At 42.8% G+C, this 20,532-nt stretch overlaps 1 protein-coding gene across 2 annotated transcripts in view; it reads left to right on the top strand.

Annotated features, from left to right (window-relative positions):
• The window catches only part of POU6F2 (POU class 6 homeobox 2), a 485,869-nt gene that overhangs the window by 448,266 nt on the left and 17,071 nt on the right, over window positions 1-20,532 (top strand). The gene's annotated exons all lie outside the window — the stretch shown is intronic.

The following is a 20,532-nucleotide window of genomic DNA, read 5'->3' as shown; positions in this document are numbered from 1 at the left end:
AGACCACGGCAATACAGCCCGGAAAACCCACAACAACCATCGTGAAGGTGATTCCTTCAGGAGACCTCTGAAGTACTTCATTTTCCAATGAGATGAAAGAATGCTAGGCTTGGCTCTTTGGTTTGGAGAAAAGAAGGAAGTAGGCACCAGATAATACATTGGAAGGTGCCATGGCTAGACATGGGCACGAATGGGGGGGGGGGAAGAACACCTTGTTCATTGTTCATTGCCATCCATGAACAACGAACAACGAACATGGACGAACATGAACTGTTCCTGGACATGTTCATTGTTTGTTGTTCGTGGGGACCAGAACCACCAGGATTCCCCCCTGCCGCCAGCTAGCTGATAGTTTAAAGGGCCTTGTCCTGGCAAAAACAGCAATGTCTGCTGGCAGCTAGTTTGAGGGGTTACAAAAGTAACCTTCCCAATGTCCAATACCCACCAAATTTGCAGGGGACATAGTCCTCACTACCCTCTGAAGACCCCCCAAGTTTCAGAGAGATTGCACCCTGGGAAAGGCATGATCCACGGGTCTCCCCATTGGCTGTCATTTTCTCTTCACAGTGGCAAAAACGGGACTCTGCTGGAAGTACTTTGAAGGGTTAAAGCTAGAAGGAAAGCCAGAAGAAGTTCAGACAGAGTTCAGTCCCTCCCTGCCTCTGGTTGCCAAGGGGATTTATTGCAGGTGCCAGACTGCCTGGCTGGCTGCTGAAGGCAACAAATGAGGCTTGCTACGACCGCCTGTTCGTTTAGGATGGGGCTTCATGAACAGCTTGTTCGAGAACAGCAGATTCGGGTGTTTGTGGGTTTTTTCTGTTTGTAATGCTGTTCATGCCCATGTCTAGCCATAGCACCCACAGGCACTATGTTGGAGTCATTGGTGTATATTATATTGGTATGTATTATATTATCATTGTTATTGGTGTATATTATCAAAGTATATGCTAACCTCATAGCTATCTCCTTTGCTTCAGTCTCTTTCCCATTCCCCAGAGAGGTCATACCTTCCCAGTTCCCCTCAATATTATGTTCCCTGCAATAAAGAACACTCCATTTGAAAACCAGATCTTTCTTTTTCTTAAAAAAAAAAGACCCACATAATTTTATATCCAGGCACAGTGCACCCAATATACAAATAAACATCCATTTTAATGTTTGATGCATCAAATACTCTGACATCGCCAGCTCTCAAAATAAATGGTTTGTTTTAGAGGTTGGATGTGTCATATTATCATCCACCCAGGAGATAAGAAAAGAGAAATAGATCAGAGAGCGATCAGGACATCAGGGAGACAGTTTAAAGAGAGATGAGAGAGAGGCCAGTTACCAGGGAAAACATAAAAATAAAAAATATATAGATGAAGCAGGCAAGAAAAAATATATAAATAGGGCATTGCAGCCCAACTGGAGGAAAAAATGTTTAATTTTAACTTGTTAATCGTAGCCTTTAGAGGTCTGGTTCACTCCCATTCCACCACGGAATATATTTTTTTCTTTCTTGCTGTCTGTTCTGTCTCTTCCTCTTGCCCTCTCAGAGCCAGTTCACATGGTACCCTTTGCACGTCCAGGAATATTTTCCATAATGTCTGCATAAAAGATATAATCATGTTATATGTGCCCAGTGTGTGTGTGATGGGTTTCCCATATTTTTCTAAGAACAGAGAATGTGCTATATGGACCATGGCATTCCCTGTGTGCATGCTTGGGAAGTTTTCTTTTAGGGAAGAGGGAAAATTGGATTTTTCTACTCTTCTGTGATCATCATTATGTTACCAAAAAAAAAAAAGTTTAAAGTAATTTTTTCCTATATAGACAAACAGAAACCTGAAAGGGTCATGGCACCCCAAATATCAAGAAATTAAAAATTGATCAACTATGGGGGAAACAAACATTTTCAAGCTGTTTGAAGTTAATAGAGCAGGACTCATTAAACACCAGAAGAAAATGTTATCCTTAAGGTTATTTCATTTTTATTTTATAGTGTTGAGTGTCAGTTAGCACATTACAATGTTGAAGTCAGGGGGAAATATAGTTGCCCTTTCTGTGCCTTCATACAGAATCCTCAAGAGTAAATATAAGACGTTCACATGCAATTATCTGGGTGCTCCAATTAATTTTTCATCGTCAGTCTTTAGACTTTTGATAATCTCAGACATCATATTTTTACCCTTGACTACCCTATGCTTGGCCTTTTCAGAAGGATGAACTATTCTAAAGACAAAAAATGCTCCGCTTATTTCAGCCCTAGACCATATTGAAATCCCCACTGGTTTTACTTCTGGAGAGTGACGCATGGGATTAACTCTATCATTGAAATCATCAGGGAAAGAGAGCATCACTTGAGCCAGACCATGCCCGTTATTCTGCTTGCTGCCCCAAAATGTAGCTGGTTCTTTGGTTTTTAGATTCAAGTAAATATGCAGTCAAGATCCCACCATCACAAAGATAACCTGCTTCAATAGATTGGCTATCTCTGCTATCTCATTGCATCTGCAACCCACAGGAGCCGCCCTGAATCATCACAAAAATGGTGCCTAACTTTTTTTGTCTGAAGGGAGGGGATAGAGAAAGAGTGGAAGAGTACAAGAGATCTGCAAGGATGCATCGAGCTCCCTTTACACTGTAGGTGTATACATATAAGAAAATAGCATGATGGTCACAGATAAGAGATTGTTCACCTATGAAAAGGGTGATACAGTTTTTCATGAGCAAAGCTCATTAGCATCATTATAATGAGTTATGGTCTTTGTTGTGAGAAATGAGAAATCCTCTGGTCTCGCCCTAAAGAACATTAAAGAAACATTACTGGCAGGAAATTGAAAAAGTAATATATGTTAGAGTGAATATGACAACTTTTTTTTCTGATAGAGCAGACAGATAAACGTCACCTACAAGTTTCAAAATACATTTAATTTTGCCACCACAATGGATATTCTCTTCATAAAATATATATGAATCAGCTTTGAATCACAAAACTTGACTGTGATAAACAAATGCATATTTGATAACCTACTTTTTTTTAACTATCCATTCCCACCTGCCCCCCTGCTCCCATCTCCTGGCTCTTTGTTATTGTCAATTCCTTAAACTTTCGTTGTTGATATGAGGAAGAACGAGCAACATTTGAAGAGAATAGTGGTCACAGTGAAGTTGGTGTAATGGTCTGGGTGTCAGACTAGGACAAGGGTGTATCTTAAGTACACAGTGATACTTTCTCAAAGAATACTTGTATCAAATCATGTGCCATTCGTCCTGGTGTTTTTCTGGGCATTAAGCCATCTCTTGACTTTTCAGCTTAATAAAAATCAATGGATCTGGTTTGTCCCTGTGTGAAAGTTGACCGAGACTAAAATTCCAGGTATCTAGAACAATAAGAAAAAAAGCATGTTTGCAGTTTAACACAGAAAGAAGGACAGATCCTCAGGCCTACCTATGCTAACACTCTAGCAATATAACCTATGAATCTTAAAGACCACGATAATGACACACCCTGAGCTTAAATCTACATTTCAACCATCAATCTTAATTAATGGGCCAGTCACAATCTCTTAGCCTAATCTACCTCATGGAGCTTTTGTGATGACAAGGTGGGGGAGAAAACAAGAACAACGTTGGACCTTTATCTCTCTCCCTCTTGACACCCCTGCTGATGTCATCTTCCAGCCTTAGGAAGACAAAGAGCGACTGATGTCTTCTCCTTGACCCCCAGATCTCAAGATACGGGAAAATCTTTTCCCCCAAACCCTATAGCTTGGGGCCCAGTCTTTCAGTAGAACAGCAGGATTTGAGTCCAGTGGCATCTTAGAGACCAACAAGATTTTCAGGCTACAAGCTTTCGAGGATCAAAGTTCCTTAGATATAGTATCTAGTGCCACTTTGCTATTGCAGACTAACATGTCAGGCATCAGCATGGGCACGGCTGCGCAGAGCCCCAGCAGACCTGAATTCCAGCTCCCAGGCACAGACAGGGACAACACAGGTTCCAGCTCTGTGGAAGGAGGGAGGTTTACATCATACTTGTTCCCTCTCTACCACTCACCGGCCTGCTCAACCTGTCAAGCTCCCTTCCGCCTCTGCCTCTTGCTTCCAACTCTTCCCCCCTCTCTACTCCCACTCCTTCACAACTCACCCCATCCTCTGGGTGGACTCCCCTTATATCTCTTCACCCATTCCTGGCTCCACCTGCCAGCCACGCCCCCCAGCACTCTAGCCACAACCAAGGCTGTCCTAGGCAGCCACACCTGGCATTGTTCTGCTGGATGCTCTGGCCAGAGAAAATAAGCAAACAAGCCGTGAAATCTAACTAATAAATGTTTCTATTGTAATTCAATCAAATTTAAAGCAATATTATAATCAACTTGAACAAGAGAAACAATATATATACATGGTGGATGATTACAGAGGGCAAGGCATCATATAAGAATAGTTCAAATATAATTCAACAAGAATTCCTGTGCAATATTAAAGTGCTATGTGCCTACAATTGACCAGAGATCTATACAGTAATCACCAAAGTCCCAGTAGGTTTATAGTATAACGATGCAAGAAGGTCTTCAGTGCAATTAATTTCTTTTGGAGAAACGGTGTATATGGTCTCATATAATAACAATGAGAGGTGGCAGAGAAGAAATGATACACAACTGCGACGGGAAGCCAGCAATCTGCCCGTTTCATCTCTTCATCCTGGCAGTCGTTGTATCACAGTCCAAGCCTAAGAAGTCCATCATATAATCAGTTTTATACATATAAGACAATAATTAACAATAATAATTGCAAATATACTCACATATACACTTCCACTAGTCTCTCAATATCCTTGCCTTTAGCATCTTCCCTCCATTTTGGCACATGTGAAGTGCAAGACCTTAATTGCAGTTTATAAAAGGACTGGGGGAAAAACCCAGAGCTGCCTCGCTCCCAGCCTCACCTGGCCCTTGCTATTCCCTTCCATCCAGCTGCAGGTTGGGGCGTGGCCCTGTGCTGCTTCTGCTGCCCTTCTTCCCCTGCTGGTAAGGTTGCTGTCTGGCTGTCCCTGTCTCCTGTGCCCTCTCCCTTTGATCTGGTCCCCTCCTGGCTGTTCCCAGTCCCCCTGCCTGGGCTCTTAGCCTGCCACTGGAGGATGGGGCTAGCTGGCTTCCACCTGCCCCTTCTGACCCTCTGTGACTTGGGTGCTTCTTTTTCCCCCTCCATTGCCGGCCTGTGCGGAGCCTGGGTGACTGTTGGGGTGGCCCTCTCCCACATGAACAAGCAAAAATAAAAATGAAATTAAATACCTTACATGCAAAACATTACAGGGTCCTTATGCCATGGTAAACACCTACACACATGTAGCCCTTTCTTTCCAAAAAGCTATTTAGGGGAAACAAAGTTTGATATCATCTCTTTGGGGAGTACGGTTTCAAAATCCATAGATCTGAGATCAGCTCTTGGCACAATTTTTTCCGTCTTCAACTAAATGTCTTTTGTTATGTCAGGATACAATAATGCTCTTATACAAGTCCTACCCCAGAAAACCATTGAATACCATTTATAATCCAAGATGCATTTTATTAAGTGAGCATCAGAACAGCAGTGCAACCACTATGATGGATATAATAAAAGAGAGGCTTGCTGATTTCACAACTCCTTAATCCATAAACCCAGCAATTCTTATCAAGTCCTGGTGATTTTCAGCCAATTGTATAGTCAGTTGCAGAAAGCTTTTATTATGCTAAATGAAACCTTCTAGGTTCGCGTTAACAAAATATGTTGTAGAATGCATTTGACCAATATAGTGAAATATTGCTATAAATAATTATTGCTAATTCAAAACAATGTGGATTTATGGAAACAGGGATGATTGTAATCTGCCCATATCGCCCTAAAAAGGGGGCTGACAGTATAATCCTGTGTAGAGTTATTCCAGTCTAAGGCCATTGAAATCCACTGACTTAGGCACTGAATTGTACTGAAAAGCCAGGCCTCTGTGGACTGATCATTTCATGTGTCACAGCACAAACTTTTCTGGCATAAGTTCTTATCAAACTTCCACAGTACTGAAATTCCACAGCCATAAAAATTAGGGTTGCCAAAGTGCATCACAGAGGCTCCTCTGCCCCATTAAATCTGCCATGGAATTGGGAGAGCTATATTGTTGCATCTTTGTTCCACATTATTTAGTGTAAATGGTATATGTTATATTGACCCTTACTGGGAAGGTGGATAGAAAGTTGCATGGAGTGCCATTTTAAATCTTCTCCAGCCTTTCGTTATACCCTCAAAGCAGCTTTCAAGCAATTGCCTCATCCCATGAATCTACTCTTTCTGTCTAGATAATTCAGGGTGACTTACAAATATGTAGAGTTAAAAAAGAGTGTAATGGGGGAAGCTCTGAAAACATGTAGCAGTAGAATGTGCCAACTGAAATGAAGGCACAGCAAGAAGGAATTGTGGGGCCAATCTGGAGCATGGGTTCTGTGTGGTTAACAGCACCAGCATTTCACTCAGCAGTTACTTCCCAGTAAGTTTGCTTCAGATGGCAATCCATACTGTGTATGCAGCAGCTGTCACCACCAGGGCTGGTGTCAGGGTTTCTGGTGCCTGAGGTGAGATACCTACTTGCACCCCTCACCCGTGCACATGCGCAAAGCTCGCACATGCTCCAGCCCTGCATGATGATGTCACTTGTGATGTCATCGCGCAGGAGCGTCCCCCTCACCTGAGGCAGGTGGCAGCGGCGAAGGGGCAGAGAGGCGGCCTGCTTCCCTGCTCACTTCCCCACTCGCTGCCGTGCTGCCTGGACGCCAGGCTCACCAAGAGCCAAGCCAAAGCAGGCGGCAATGGTGAAGGGGCGGAGAGGTGAGTAAGGATGCGGCCTGCTTCTGGGTCGGGGGGATTGTCAGTGGCCAGCACGGTGCCTCCTTTAGAGTTCAGTGTTCAAGGCAGCTGCCGGCACCGCCTCCATGGATGCGCCGGGCCTGGTCACCACTTATAAGGAAAGTGAAGCAGCAGTGTGCATAACAGTAAGACAAGACATTTATTTAATCCCAGTTTTATCATTGTAACCATGTACATAAAACCTAGGGCTTCACCACTTATACTGGAAGCTTCATTGGAATACACTTAATTTCCATCAATGCTCAAATTACTGGTAGGGGGAACAGTCAGTGAGCGAGGCACTTTTCCCTTGGCCAGTAGACAAAGCAGCTGGGACTACTGGGGGACAGCACGATGGATGTTCTAATGAACAAGAGGTACCCTTATGTGACCAGATCAAAGTATCAGTTCCCAGACTCTAAAGGAAACAGTTATTGGATCTTTGTTTAACAAACCATCATTGGCTAAGTATGAGGTGGCTAATTATAAGCCAGTCTGCGGTTCACCATTTCTGGAAAGGTGATAGAGCATGGGGTGGCAAAGCAGCTCCAGGGACCTCTGGGTGACACATTTGGCCTTGACCCATTTCAATCTGGTTTTAGAACATGGCTTTGGTTGAACTGGTGGATGATCTTTGTCTAAAGATGGAAGAGGGCAAGTAATCCCTGCTGAATTTTTTTTGATCTCAGTGGCCTTTGATACAGTTGACCACTCCATTCTTATCCTTAAGCCCTTTAGTGGATTTTTTTCTGTTTGTAGACTGAGAGGTTCCCCATAGGAACAGAGTCAATGAACACATGAAGCTGCCTAATACTGAATTAGACTCTTGGTCCATCAAAGCCAGTATGATCTACTCAGATAGGCAGCAGCTTTCCAGGGTCTTGCGCAGAGGTCTTTCACATCACCTACTGCCACATCATTTTAACTGGAGAAGCTGGATATTGAATCCAGGACCTTCTGCTTGCTAAGCTGAGGCTCTATCACTGAGCCATGGCCTCTCCCCAAATGGGTTGGTACTTGTCTCATGGAGTGTCTCAGGTTCCCTCTTGTCATCTCTGCTCTTCATTATTTATACGGTGCAGCTGAATGAGATCGTCTTGAACTTTGGTGGGGATGACACCCTGCTCCATATTTCATTATCCAGATGTGTCCCTCTCAGCAGGCCTCAAAACAGCAGTTAAGAGCTTGGGAGTGTTCATGGAGCCAGCCTTGCTGTTTAACAAGTAGGTTGGCGTGGTGGCCAAGAGTGCTTTCTATTAGCGGCATCTGGCTTGCCAACTCTCCCCATTCTTAGACTCAGCCAACCTGATCATGCTAATTCATGCTTTTGTAATCTCTCATTGGACTACTGCACCCCATCATATGTAGAACTGCCCTTGAAGACAACCCGGATCTGCAACTGATTCAGAATGTGCCATCCTAATTACTGTCAAAGGCTCGCTACCAGAAGCACATCTTGTCTGGTTTAAAAAAGCTACACTGGCTGTCCATTTTTTTCTGAGCTCAATACATAGTACTGTTTATGACCTTTCAAGGTCTTCATGGCCTAGGACCCACATAACTGAAGGACTATCTCTCCGTAAATGTCCTCATGAGCTAATTATGGTCCTCTTATCTATCACGTTCTAGTTGTCCCTCTGCTTAAAATTGCCCATTGGCAACTACAAGAGCCTGTTCCATTTCAGCAATAGTGCCCACTTTGTGCAACAGGCTCCCTGGATGGGTCAGGAAGGCACCCTCCATAGGAGGTGTTTTAGGGCTGTTTTATCTGCCTGAACTTTTAATACAGTTTGAAATGCAGGTGTTTTTGGAGGTGGGGGTTAACTGGGTTTTCTTATATTATGGTTATATTCATGTAATAATAACAATAACAACAACATTCAATTTATATACTGCCCTTTCTTTCTTTCTTTCTTTCTTTCTTTCTTTCTTTCTTTCTTTCTTTATTTATTTATTTATTTATTTATTTATTTATTTATTTATTTATTTATTTATTTATTTATTTATTTATTTTCTGCTCTCCCTGCAGAGTAGGCTTCAGGACAACTTAATGCCCACTCAGAGCAGTTTACAAAGTGTGTTATTATCTCTGTGAGGTGGGTGGGGCTGAGAGAGCTCTCAGGAGACCCAGGGTCACCCAGCTGACTTCAAGTGGAGGAGTGGGGAATCAATCCTGGCTCTCCAGACTAGAGTCCTGCTGCTCTTAACCACTATACCAAACTAGAATTGTCAACTGCCATGAGCCTCAAAGTAAAGTATAAATATTTTAATAAATCAATAAATGAGAGGAGAGAGAAAGCAGGAAGGCAGCAAGTTGGCTAATGAGAGCTCCTGCCTGAGGTCATGACAGGAACCTGCATAGGTGGATCTGCACACAGACAACAGAGCAATACAGAGATGGAGATCAGACCACACTCCTTAGCCAAGCACATAGCCACAGATAAACATGGTAGAAAGATCTATGTGGTGGGCAGGGGGCTTGAATACAAGTAGGCGATGAACCATGCCCTTCTGGAGCCCTCTAAAGCACCAATTAGGAGGCTTATTTCAAAAGGTTAGGACCTTGGGGGCTGCCCCATTGTATTGTGAGCACTGATTTCCATAATTTAGTTTGAGTTTAGAATGTTTTCCGTAGTGCAGAACATATTTATTTTGAATAACGTCGCAGCTGCCCTGGATTCATGTCACTAACGACAGACTTCTCGTAACTATTTCCCATAATGGTATCCAACCATCATTAATAGTCAATGTTTTCTCATTAATTAGAAGACTAATTTGAAATGTAGCTAACTAGAGTCTCAGAGTAAATGAATGGATGATTGCTGCTTCATATTGATGGTCTAGATGTTATCAACAAGACGTTGAAATTATTTAATATTATCTTGCCCAATTTCACTTATCAAGTTAAATGAATTTTTAAGAAAGAGAGCACTAAGTAATGAAATCAGTACTTGGATTATTCCTACAGACTAGTCTTCATGTTTTACACTTCATAATTTTTCCTCTTCCAGAATGTATTTCTTGAATACCAGTTGTAAAGCTAAAGACTCAAGGCTTCACTGTTAAATGAGGCTCAAGGAATGTGAAGATATAAAACTCAGCCTTTACTGCGAGCTATGTCTGAATAACTGACAGAACAAATAATAACCCAGAGGCAACTTGATTGTTAATAATTTATTTATTTCTTTCTTTCTTTCTTTCTTTCTTTCTTTCTTTCTTTCTTTCTTTCTTTCTTTCTTTCTTTCTTTCTTTCTTTCTTTTTGACAAAGAAGATTACTATGTTATCCAAAATTTTCAGCCACACTAAGTTAAATTAATGACCTGAGAGGGAGAATGACCAGACATCGTGATTGGGCAACCACTTGTTGATTTGGGGGTTCACTGTGCACACAGAGCTTCTTGTTCCACTTCAGTGGAGGAAGAACTTCTATCCAAACTAAGAGAGATGTATGTGTTGTATATGTACAAGGGTCCCCAACCTCACTGACCTTGTGGGTATTTTTGGAATTTGGGGAAATAGCAGTGGGTGCCGCCACAAAATAAATGCCATGGAGGTTGGATCAAGCACAAAATGACCGGCATGGAAGCTGCCTTAAACTGAATTAGATCCTTGGTCCATCAAGGTCAGTATTGTCTACTCAGACTGGCAGCAGTTTTCCAGGGTCTGAGGAAGAGGTCTTTCAAATCACCTACTACCTAATCATTTTATCTGGGGATTCCAGAGCTTAAACCTCAGACCTTTTGAGCCACAGCCCACCCACCACCCCGTAATTATAAAAGGTTGGGAGGTCCCACACTAAGCCTTCTCTTATGATGAGGAAAGCTATTTATTTATTTATTTCACTTCATTTATATCTCACCTTTGTCCCCATTAGGAATCCAAAGCAGCTTATATCATTCTCCTCTCCTCCATTTTTTCTTCTCAACAAACATTGTGAGGGAGATTAGACTCAGAGCTCAGCCACAAGAGGCAAATTACACGAGGATGAGCACGTAAAGGGAGTTGCAGTGTTAGCTGGGAAGCTGAGTTTTAAAAGAGATCAGAAGGCTTTGTCAATTTCCCCTCTCTACAGAGCCAGGGGGATCACTCCTCAGAGGGTTTGTTAATTTCCTCTTTGCCTCATAGAAGGGGAGGTGAAAATAACAGAGCCTTCCTGAGGCAAAGAGGAAATTAACAAACCCTCTGAGCAGCTGGCTCTGTAGAGAGGGGAAATTGAAAAAGCCAATCTCTTTTAAAACTCAGCTTCCCGGCTAACATTGCGACTCCCTTCAAGTGCTCCTCCTTGTGTAGTTCGTCTCTTGTAGCTTGGCTCTGAGAGTGTGTGACTGGTCCAAGGTCACCCACCAACCTTCCATGGCAGAGCAGGGATTTGAACCTGGGTCATCCAGATCCTAGTCCATCACTCTATCCAGTGCACCATACTGGCTCTCCGAATGATCACTTCCCAAAGGTATGTCTTCTGGAGTCTTCTGAAGCACTTCTTGCTCCAGTGGGATGGAGGAAAGCTAGGACTGTTTATTTGCTATGGAGAAGAGGTTTGTGGGGGAAGAAGCAAGTGGGCACCATGAAGCACATTGGTGGGCATCACATTGGGAATCACTGGAGTATTGGCTGTGAATAGCTCATATTGGAGCTATTGTCATTAGCTCCTACTCTATTTTGGGACTGAGTTCAAAGTGTAGCCTTTAAATTTTTAAATTTTGGGACATGAACCTTGGGACCATCACCTCCCCCCCCCCCCACACACGCACATATGAACCTCCTCACATGCTTCAGTCTTCAGAACACATGTGGTGTATCCCATCCCCTTCTGAAATATCGCAGGTAGACAGTGACAAACAGAGCCCTGATCTGATATGGCCACCAGAGATACAGACGCCAATCAGAGAGCAGTTCTCTGAATCAACCAATAGGAGCTGTACTGAGAAAGGTTAAGATCTGACTAGGGGAAGTTGTCAGTCAGAACGAAGTTAGGTTTTGAGAGTTGAAAAAGTGAAAATAAAAAGATCTGAGGAGGTATCAGAGCTTTGGTTAAGTTTCCCTGCATAGGGAACTGAACTCTTATAGTGGGTCAGCTGAGTTTTGTTGGGTCTAGCATGTAATTTAGTTGCTGCAGAGTTCTGTGTTGATATGTTATAAACTTGCCTGATAGAAAGTTTTTCTGAGGCATGTACCATTTAATAATAACAACAACAATAACATCTGATTTATATACTGCCCTTCAGGACAACTTAACAGCCACTCTGAGTGCTTTACAAATTATATTCTTATTATCACCACAACAAACACCCTGTGAGGCAGGTGAAGCTGAGAGAACTCCTAGAAGCTGTGACTGACCCAAGATCACCCAGCTGGCATCAAGTGGAGGAGTGGGGAATCAAACCTGGTTCTCCAGTTTAGAGCCCTGCGCTCTTAACCACTACACCAAACTGGATCTCCAGTTTGAAGCCTAACGTCCCACAACTGGGAATTCATTGTATTTACTGTTTCAAGTTGTGTGCGGTTTTTCTGAATAAACTTTGTTCTTGTTCACTTTCAAAAGCAAAACAACTCATGTCTCTTAGTTTACCTCAGTTATTAGTTCAGGCCTGGATGGGTTTATACTCAGGCCCAGATCCTATCCCTTACAAGTTGGTTTCTCTTTTGGGAACCCAGTGCAGAGAGGTAAGTGGAAAATGGTATTTTGATGGAGGGGGAAATTTTGTGCATTGTGGTAGTTAGTTATCCTCCAAGGAATGCCATCACAAGGAATTTCTTGGTGGTGTCAAGCCTTTGGAACTCACTGGTGCCCTTTACTGTCCTTCAGATACTAAGCTGAGATATAGGCCGTTTCCACATGGCTTACCTTTTGTCGGGATACAGCGTCCTCATGCACGAAATCGCACCAGGAAGACGCTGTTATCGTGTGATTTCACGTGAGATCACGCTGTGATTGTGCAATTTCACACAAGATCATGCTGTTATCACGCAATTTCAAACAAGAACATGCTGCATCCCAGCAAAAGGTAAGACGTGTGGAAACGGCCATAGTTATTCTGCTGTATGTTTGGTTCTGGGGCAATTGATCTAGTTTTGTATGTGTCATTGGCTGCTTTTCTTTTTCTTCTGTTGTTTTTTCTATTGATGACTAGGCATCTCTGTGAGATTGTTTAGTACTGTGCTGAAAACTTTGAATTTTGCTTTTTCTGTATTGGCGTTTATACAGTTTATTATCCACATTGGGGGGTTCTGTGTGAAAAGAAAGATGAGATTTAAAGGCTTAAAAATAAATGTGCAGTTCTTTTCACTGAAATGAATAAGGAGTACCAACACATGAAAGCATTCCATGTGCGTGTTGCAGCACACAGAGACAGGTTTTAATATAGAGTGAGTCGTTAAGAAAGGTTATAATAATGTTCAATTATGTGCAAAAATAGCACATGGTTCCTGGACTGGACCACTTCGTTGTGATGGCAAGCTCCCCCTGAACTAAAAAGAAAGTAAATCAAGGATTTTAAAATATACCTTCTTTCTGATTCATTTTCCTATATGCAGGGCGAGCATCCAAACATGTTTTAACCTCTGTATAATATTTCCTTGAATTAATATCTATGCCGTTCATCCAAGTGCCGTTCATTTTGATGGAGCGTTTTTGAGGCAGAAGGGGAAAAAACTGTTAGCCTAAAACATGGCCATTACATGTTCGTGGGTACGACCTTGTAGCCGTAACTCACAGTCACCCAGCACCCCTTTGCTGCACATATGCATACAATTAAATCATTCATAATAAAAACACGCTCTTCAATACAAGAGGTCACTCTTTTGCTTCTGACCTTACAAACTGTTCACTTCAGCAGTGTCATTGTCAAAAATGCCTGAATGCAATCCGAGAAATGCATTTTAAATGTGGATACAAATATTTCTATTACGGACATAAACTAGCACAGCATATTTTTTTTTGCCTTTTGGGGACAGGAGCCTTGCTGGCCAAAGTTACAGGCCCAGAAGTGACACTTCAAGGCCATGTCCTTTACAACATGTGAAGCAAAGATCTTTAAAAAAAAAAAAAACCAAGGTTTCTGCTGACAGTGTAAAAAAGATAAAAATCTTTCTGTTTGGTAACATCTATGGAAATAAATACAGAATGGATATACTATGTTGGACACAATCCTTTCAAGTTAATTGGCACTGATCATTTACATTTGGTATGAGCTGAGCTGTCTAAAATAACTGTACATAAACAGACTGTACAGAATACCCCTAAGATTTATCTGTCCTTTAGGTACCATCACTTCTCCACCCCTGAAGTGGCTTAGGGTAAGTGCTGCCAGAAAGACACAGGGTTGCTACACAGTTCTACTGTTCTGTTTTGTAAATATTTCAGAAGCTGTGTATGGGTTTGTTTGTTTTTTACACTTCCAGACAGAATTTATCTCATTTATCTTTGAGTTGTAAATTACAGGAAACTAGCGGGAAAAGGAGTCTATCCAAATGTGTAAAATCATACACCCAGATACCACCTCCATGTTTAGAGGCAACTAAATGGAAAAATGGGTCTGTCCAAATCCCTGAACCAGATGTGGTTAGCATGTAAACCGGATAGCACCCCCACATTTAGAGGCAATGTGCCATGCTCTCTAATTAGCACAGCAAGGTTTTTTCCCTCCAATTATTTGGCAAGCCGGGATGCCAAAGGTATCGTTCGTACTATCCGTAGTATCAGTGGGCTTGGTACCCCCCCCCCCCATTTCCCAGTGCTGTGTAAGATTTTAAAATTTCTTTTATAATCCCTACAGGCTGCTCTTTGGTTTCCCTTTGGCTAAGAGCCCTTCCTTCTGCCTGATACTTCTGAGCCTATCTGCCTGTCCTAGTGCCCCTGGCCAATTATCTTCAGGAGAGGCTCTTCTCGTGATCTCCCCTGGATACAAGCTCCAGCCCTCACCCTTGCCATTTCAGCCCCCCCCACTTCACAATTCAGCCTCCTGCTTCAGGCTCTGCTCTGTGGTTTATGTCAGTCTCCAGATGACCAGAATTCCCTTAATTGACACAAACCGGGATTACTTCCACAGCCACCCTTTCTGCTGAAGCTACAGACTGCGAATACAGAGGGAATGTTCTATTCCCTAAGAGCCTCACTTTTTCAGTGTTTTGAAGACGGTTATTCGTTTGAGCCTCAAAGAAAATGTTTTATTGTGTGCTGGGAGAGTAAAACAGAGGACTTTTAAAATTATTCTTATTTCAGTTCTGAAACCTAATTTTAAAGGAAACAGTTTACAGGGCAATCTCAGGCAGGTCTACTCAGATATCAGTTCCACTGTGTTCAGAGGGACTTAGTCCCCCATTAAGTGTGAATGGGATTGCAGCCTTACTCCCCTAAACTAAGTCAGGAAAAACTTATAGTGCAATCCTAGGTAAGTCTACTTAGAAGTAAGTCTCACTATGTTCAATAGGGCTTACTTCCAATGCATAGGATTGCACTCCTTGCCACAGTTTCAAAGGCCAGAAATATAATTTCAATTCTTCCTCCTTCTGGAAACGTATAGATTGCACTAGGAAATCTTATAACCCAGAGTTGCCAACCTTCAGGTGGTGTCTGGAGATCTCCTGGAATTACAACTGATCTCCAGACTATAAAGATCAGTTTCCCTGGAGGAAATGGCAGGTTTGGAGGGTGGACTCTATGGTGTGACATACCTGCTGACTCAAAGTCCCCAAAGTCCAGCCTCTCCAAGCTCCACCCCCAAATCTCCAGGAATTTCCCAACCAGGAGCTGGCATCTCTATTTCAACTTGAGAGCCTTAAGTTGTAACAATAATGAGTTTGCGCCTAGATGAACAAAAACAATGTAATCCCTTTTATTAGGATCAACCAAAATAACAAAATGCAACGTGAAAGCTTGCAATTTCACAGGGCTATTGTGAAAAAAAAATTGAAGGGAAGTAGCATGTACACACAGAGATGCGCAGACACCCACATAGCTCCTTGATATGATATGCCATAGAGAGTGTAACCTGCTTATTCTATCACCTCTGCCACAATCTCCATATAGTGTGTAGCAAGGGAGTGCCTCAAGAATGTACCCTGTCAACTGGGATCCTGTGTGTAACAGAGGAGTGAGTAACTAATACACATGGGCCATTTCCAGACGGCTTACCTGCCTCCAGAACATCGTGCCATCTTGCGGGGAAAACGCGAAATAGCGCGTTTTCTCACACGAGTTTTGCGCAACGTCGCGCGACGTCACACAAAACTCACGCGAGAAAATGCGATATTTCGCGTTTTCCCCGCAAGATGGCACGACGTTCCAGAGGCAGGTAAGCCGTCTGGAAACGGCCATGGTTAAACTTTGCCTCAGAATAGTACATTTTACCTCAGGAAAGCAGCTTCCTGAAGATCCATATTCAGTAATGTTGATATTTTCCCCAAATCAGGACAGGGCTAGAAGGATAACCTTTTTAAATACAAAAACTTGAATTCAGGTTTAAATTCATGGTAGTTGGAGGGGGAAAACCCAATGTAAAGAATGGACAAAATCTGTTAAAAGAATAGCCATGATTTTAAATACGAGGTGCTCTGCCTCAGCTTGGGTCCATGGGGCAAAAGGTAGAGATGAGGCCAGAAGAAACAGTGGGAATTATGTGAACCAAGATAGGTCTCGAGGATCCAAGTGTTATGTATAGGATAACAAAAGAAGAGACATGCCTGTTGTGATTCCACAAGAATAAAACTATGTATATCTAAAAATCACAGAATCTTGCAGCTGTTAATCGCTACTTTTGATCTGGGTACAATAATGAATCTGGGTCTGGGAGAACTAAGCTTGCTTATTATGAGTCTCTCATCAGTAAAATGTGATCTACTTCACACTGATGTGCAAACAACAAGTATTATGAAGTACTGTTCATATCTGAAGTGTTGTATGAATGATTAATTGTGAATGGATCATTAGTCTTCTCATTTATTTGAAGAAAATTGATATGACACTCTGCAGACACAGGGTATTGTGAATTGTAAACCAAGTGCCAGCTTATCCATCCATCATCTGAATAGTGGATTTGGCTGAAAATTTGACTTTTTTAAAAAGATCCATGACAAACTGGCCTTCTGAATTTCCAAATTGTGGGAAACTTCTCAGATATTTATTTCACAGTGTAGTGACCCAAGCTCTGGATGAGTAGACTGTATACATAGCTGGATTTTGGACTAGTATTGCTCTATTGCAGTTATTCACAACTGGATTGTTTTGTGCACACAGGAAAATCCAGTTTTGAATTATTATTGGAGCACAATAATCACACAACTTCCGACAATGTGCCGATGCAGTCGTGCTGAAATGTTCACAAGACTAACCCAATAATTCCTTGCATTTCATCGTAACGGTCATCAGAGCACTTCTTCATCTGTATTGCCAATGCAAGATCATGCTGACAAAATATGAATCTTTTAAAGGATTGATCACAGCTCTTTATGTTGAAATATTCTGCAGCAAAATACTTCAAAAGGCATGGCAAAGAGCCCTAATTCCAGATGGTCCAAAAATTCATGGTAAAGGTGAATGCAAAAACTGCCCCCTAAAGCCTTTACAGTGTCCCCTAGTGTGAATGTCCCCCAACTGGCAAAAGATAATGGTATATTCCTCAACTGTGGAACATATTAAAAATAGGTTTTTAAGCAACCTAGTTGACTTAAATAAAATTAATCCTGCCTTGGTATACATGGTGGCCTAATTGACATCTTAAAAGTGATCTGTTCTCAAATGCTATAATGTTTGGATTTAGGTAACCATCGGTGGTTTATAGTTGAAAGTGTGTCCTGACTAGACATGGGCACGAACAGCATTACGAACAGAAAAAACCCACGAATAGCCCAATCTGCTGTTCGCGAGCAAGCTGTTCGTGAGGCCCCATCCTAAACAAACAGGTGGTCGTTAAAAGCCTTGTTCGTTGCCTTCAGCAGCTGTTCAGCAAGACGGATAGTCTGGCACCTGCTGCAATCAATCCCCTTGGCAACCGGAGGCAGGGAGGGACTGAACTCTGTCTGAACTCCTTCTGGCTTTCCTTCTGGCTTTAACCCTTCAAAGTACTTCCAGCAGAGAGTGCCGTTTTTGCCACTGTGAATAGAAAATGATAGCCAATGGGGAGACCCGTGGGTCATGCCTTTCCCAGGGTGCAATCTCTCTGAAACTTGGGGGGTCTTCAGAGGACAGTGAGTACTATGTCCCCTGCAAATTTGGTGGGTATTGGACATTGGGAAGGTCAGTTTGTGGGATGTTTAAAGGGCCCTGCTCCTTGCACATGGCAGAAAAGGGCCCTGTAAACTATCAGCTGGCAGGTGGTAGGGGGGAAATAGTAGCAAAGTTTCTCTACAGTACCATGGCTATATGCCCTGACAAGTAATATTCTGTACTGGTTTTGCTGCACTGTTGCCCTGTTCCTATCTGTAATTTTAATATCATTTTGTATGGAGTTTCTGTATTTAAAAATTTATATTTTATATATGCCAATAAAGGCTTGCTTGCTTGCTTAAAGGGCCAGGTAAGTGGGTTTGAGGGGAGGGGGGCTAAGTGGGGGGATTTGGGGGTGGGGGTGGTTCTGGCCCCCATGAACAACGAACAACGAACTTGTCCGGTAACAGTCCATGTTCGTCCATGTTCATTGTTCATTGTTCGTGGATGGCACCGAACAATGAACAGGCTGTTCGGGGGGGGGTTCCATTCATGCCCATATCTAGTCCTGACCTAGGCTGTGCTCACCAAGTGATCAGTGGTGGCTTGGTGCTGAAAGCAAATAAGCCACAGCTGGTTACCTGGATGATGAGATCTTTGCCACTCCAACGGACTCTCTGCTTCCTCTCCACTTCCCTCCCTTACTGATCACCATCCATCCTTCTCAGTCTACTTGCCCAACCAGCTGCTCCCCCAACCTGCTCTTTCTTCCCACTCACAGGGCTCTCATTTTTCACCCCATATTTTCTATCCTCCCTCCCCACTCAACAGCCATTTGCCCTAGGCCGTTTCCAGATGGCTTACCTGCCTCCGGAACGTTGCGCCATCTTGTGGGGAAAACGCAAAATATCGCGTTTTCTCGTGCGAGTTTTGCGCGACGTCGTGCAAAACTCGTGCGAGAAAACGCGATATTTCGTGTTTTCCCCGCAAGATGGCGTGACGTTCCGGAGACAGGTAAGCCGTCTGGAAACGGCCCTACTTCGTCTTTCTCCTCTGTTGTCAGCTCACCTCCTGCTTTCCTCTTCTGGTCTGCCCCAGGAAACAGGTTATCTTCTGTACTGGATGGGATTGCACTCCCATTGAAGGTTTGTAGGTTGGGGTGATTCTGGACCCTAGCCTCCTGTTGGATAATCAGGTAGCAGCAGTAGCCAGGAGTGCCTTTGACTGATGAGCCAGCTGTGGCCCTTCCTGGAGAGGAATGATCTTGCCCCTGTGGTGCTTGCCCTAGAAACATCTATATTAGATTACTACAATGCATCCTAGATGGAGCTGCCCTTGAAGTCTGTCCAGAAGCTACAGTTGGTACAGAATGCTGCAGCCAGAATGCTAACTGGAGTAGGCCATAGAGGCCATATCACTCCAGTCTTGTTCCGTTTACACCGACTCCCCATTTGTTTCTGGGTTCAATTCAAGTTGTTGGAGTTGACTTTAAAGCCCTATATGTCTTGGAGCCAGCCTTCCTTAAGGACCACCTCCCATCCATCCATTTTCAGAAGCTCTGTTTCGGGGGCCTTTGCCATCTAAGGCTAGAAGGGTGATAAGGGCCTTCTTCATCGTGGTACCAAAACTTTGGAACTCCCTCCCTAGGGAATTTTTTCTGTCTCCCTCCCTTGTTTTCTTCCACCAGTGGTGAAGATGTTTTTGTTTGTTTTAGCATACCCCCAATAAGCATTATTAGCCTCTTCCCTGGTTTTTGGTATTATGTGTGTTTATATGTTTTGATTCAATTATTGTATATATACCTTATTTTAAATGATTTTAATGTTGAAATGTTTATAGGAGCCCTGTGGAGCAGAATGGTAAGCTGCAGTACTGCAGCCCAAGCTCTGCTCATGACCTGAGTTCAATCCTGGCAGAAGCCAGGTTCAGGTAGCCGGCCCAAGGTTGGCTCAGCCCCATCCTTCTGAGGTCGGTAAAATAAGTACCCAGTTTCCTGGGGGTAAAGTGTAGATGACTGGGTAAGGCAATGGCAAACCACCTCATAACAAAAAGTCTGCAGAGAAAATGCCGTGAACTCGTGATGCGACGTCTCCCCATGGGTTAATAATGACTCTGTGCTTGTACAGGGGACTACCTTTACCTTTAATGTTGAAACATTTTAATGTTTGATGTTTGCCACCATCATGATCATGTTTTTATAGAAAGGCAGCATAGAAATGTTGTCAATAAAATAAAATAAAATAAATCCCTCTTTCCATTGTCAGGTGGCATATATAGCAATCCAAAATGCTGCCTGTATCTTTTTATTTGAGAGCAGATCCAGATCTTGCAATCCTTAAATGGTCCCATTGTCAGGATTTTTTGATCCACACTCTTGGGCCAAGTTCAGAAATGTATATTATACCTTTTTTAGATACCTCTGCACTGCCTTTTCACACAAGAATGTAATCAAAACATCTAATGGCAACATGATGCTCAAGGCCAACTGATTCCCTGTGTTGGTGGTTTTCAAGCATTCTATCTTGAGGAA

The sequence above is a fragment of the Eublepharis macularius genome, chromosome 11, assembly GCF_028583425.1.
Source record: "Eublepharis macularius isolate TG4126 chromosome 11, MPM_Emac_v1.0, whole genome shotgun sequence".
NCBI lineage: Eukaryota > Metazoa > Chordata > Lepidosauria > Squamata > Eublepharidae > Eublepharis > Eublepharis macularius.
The sequence above is the reverse complement of the archived record's forward strand: the minus strand, read 5'-3'. Positions and strand labels throughout refer to the sequence as shown.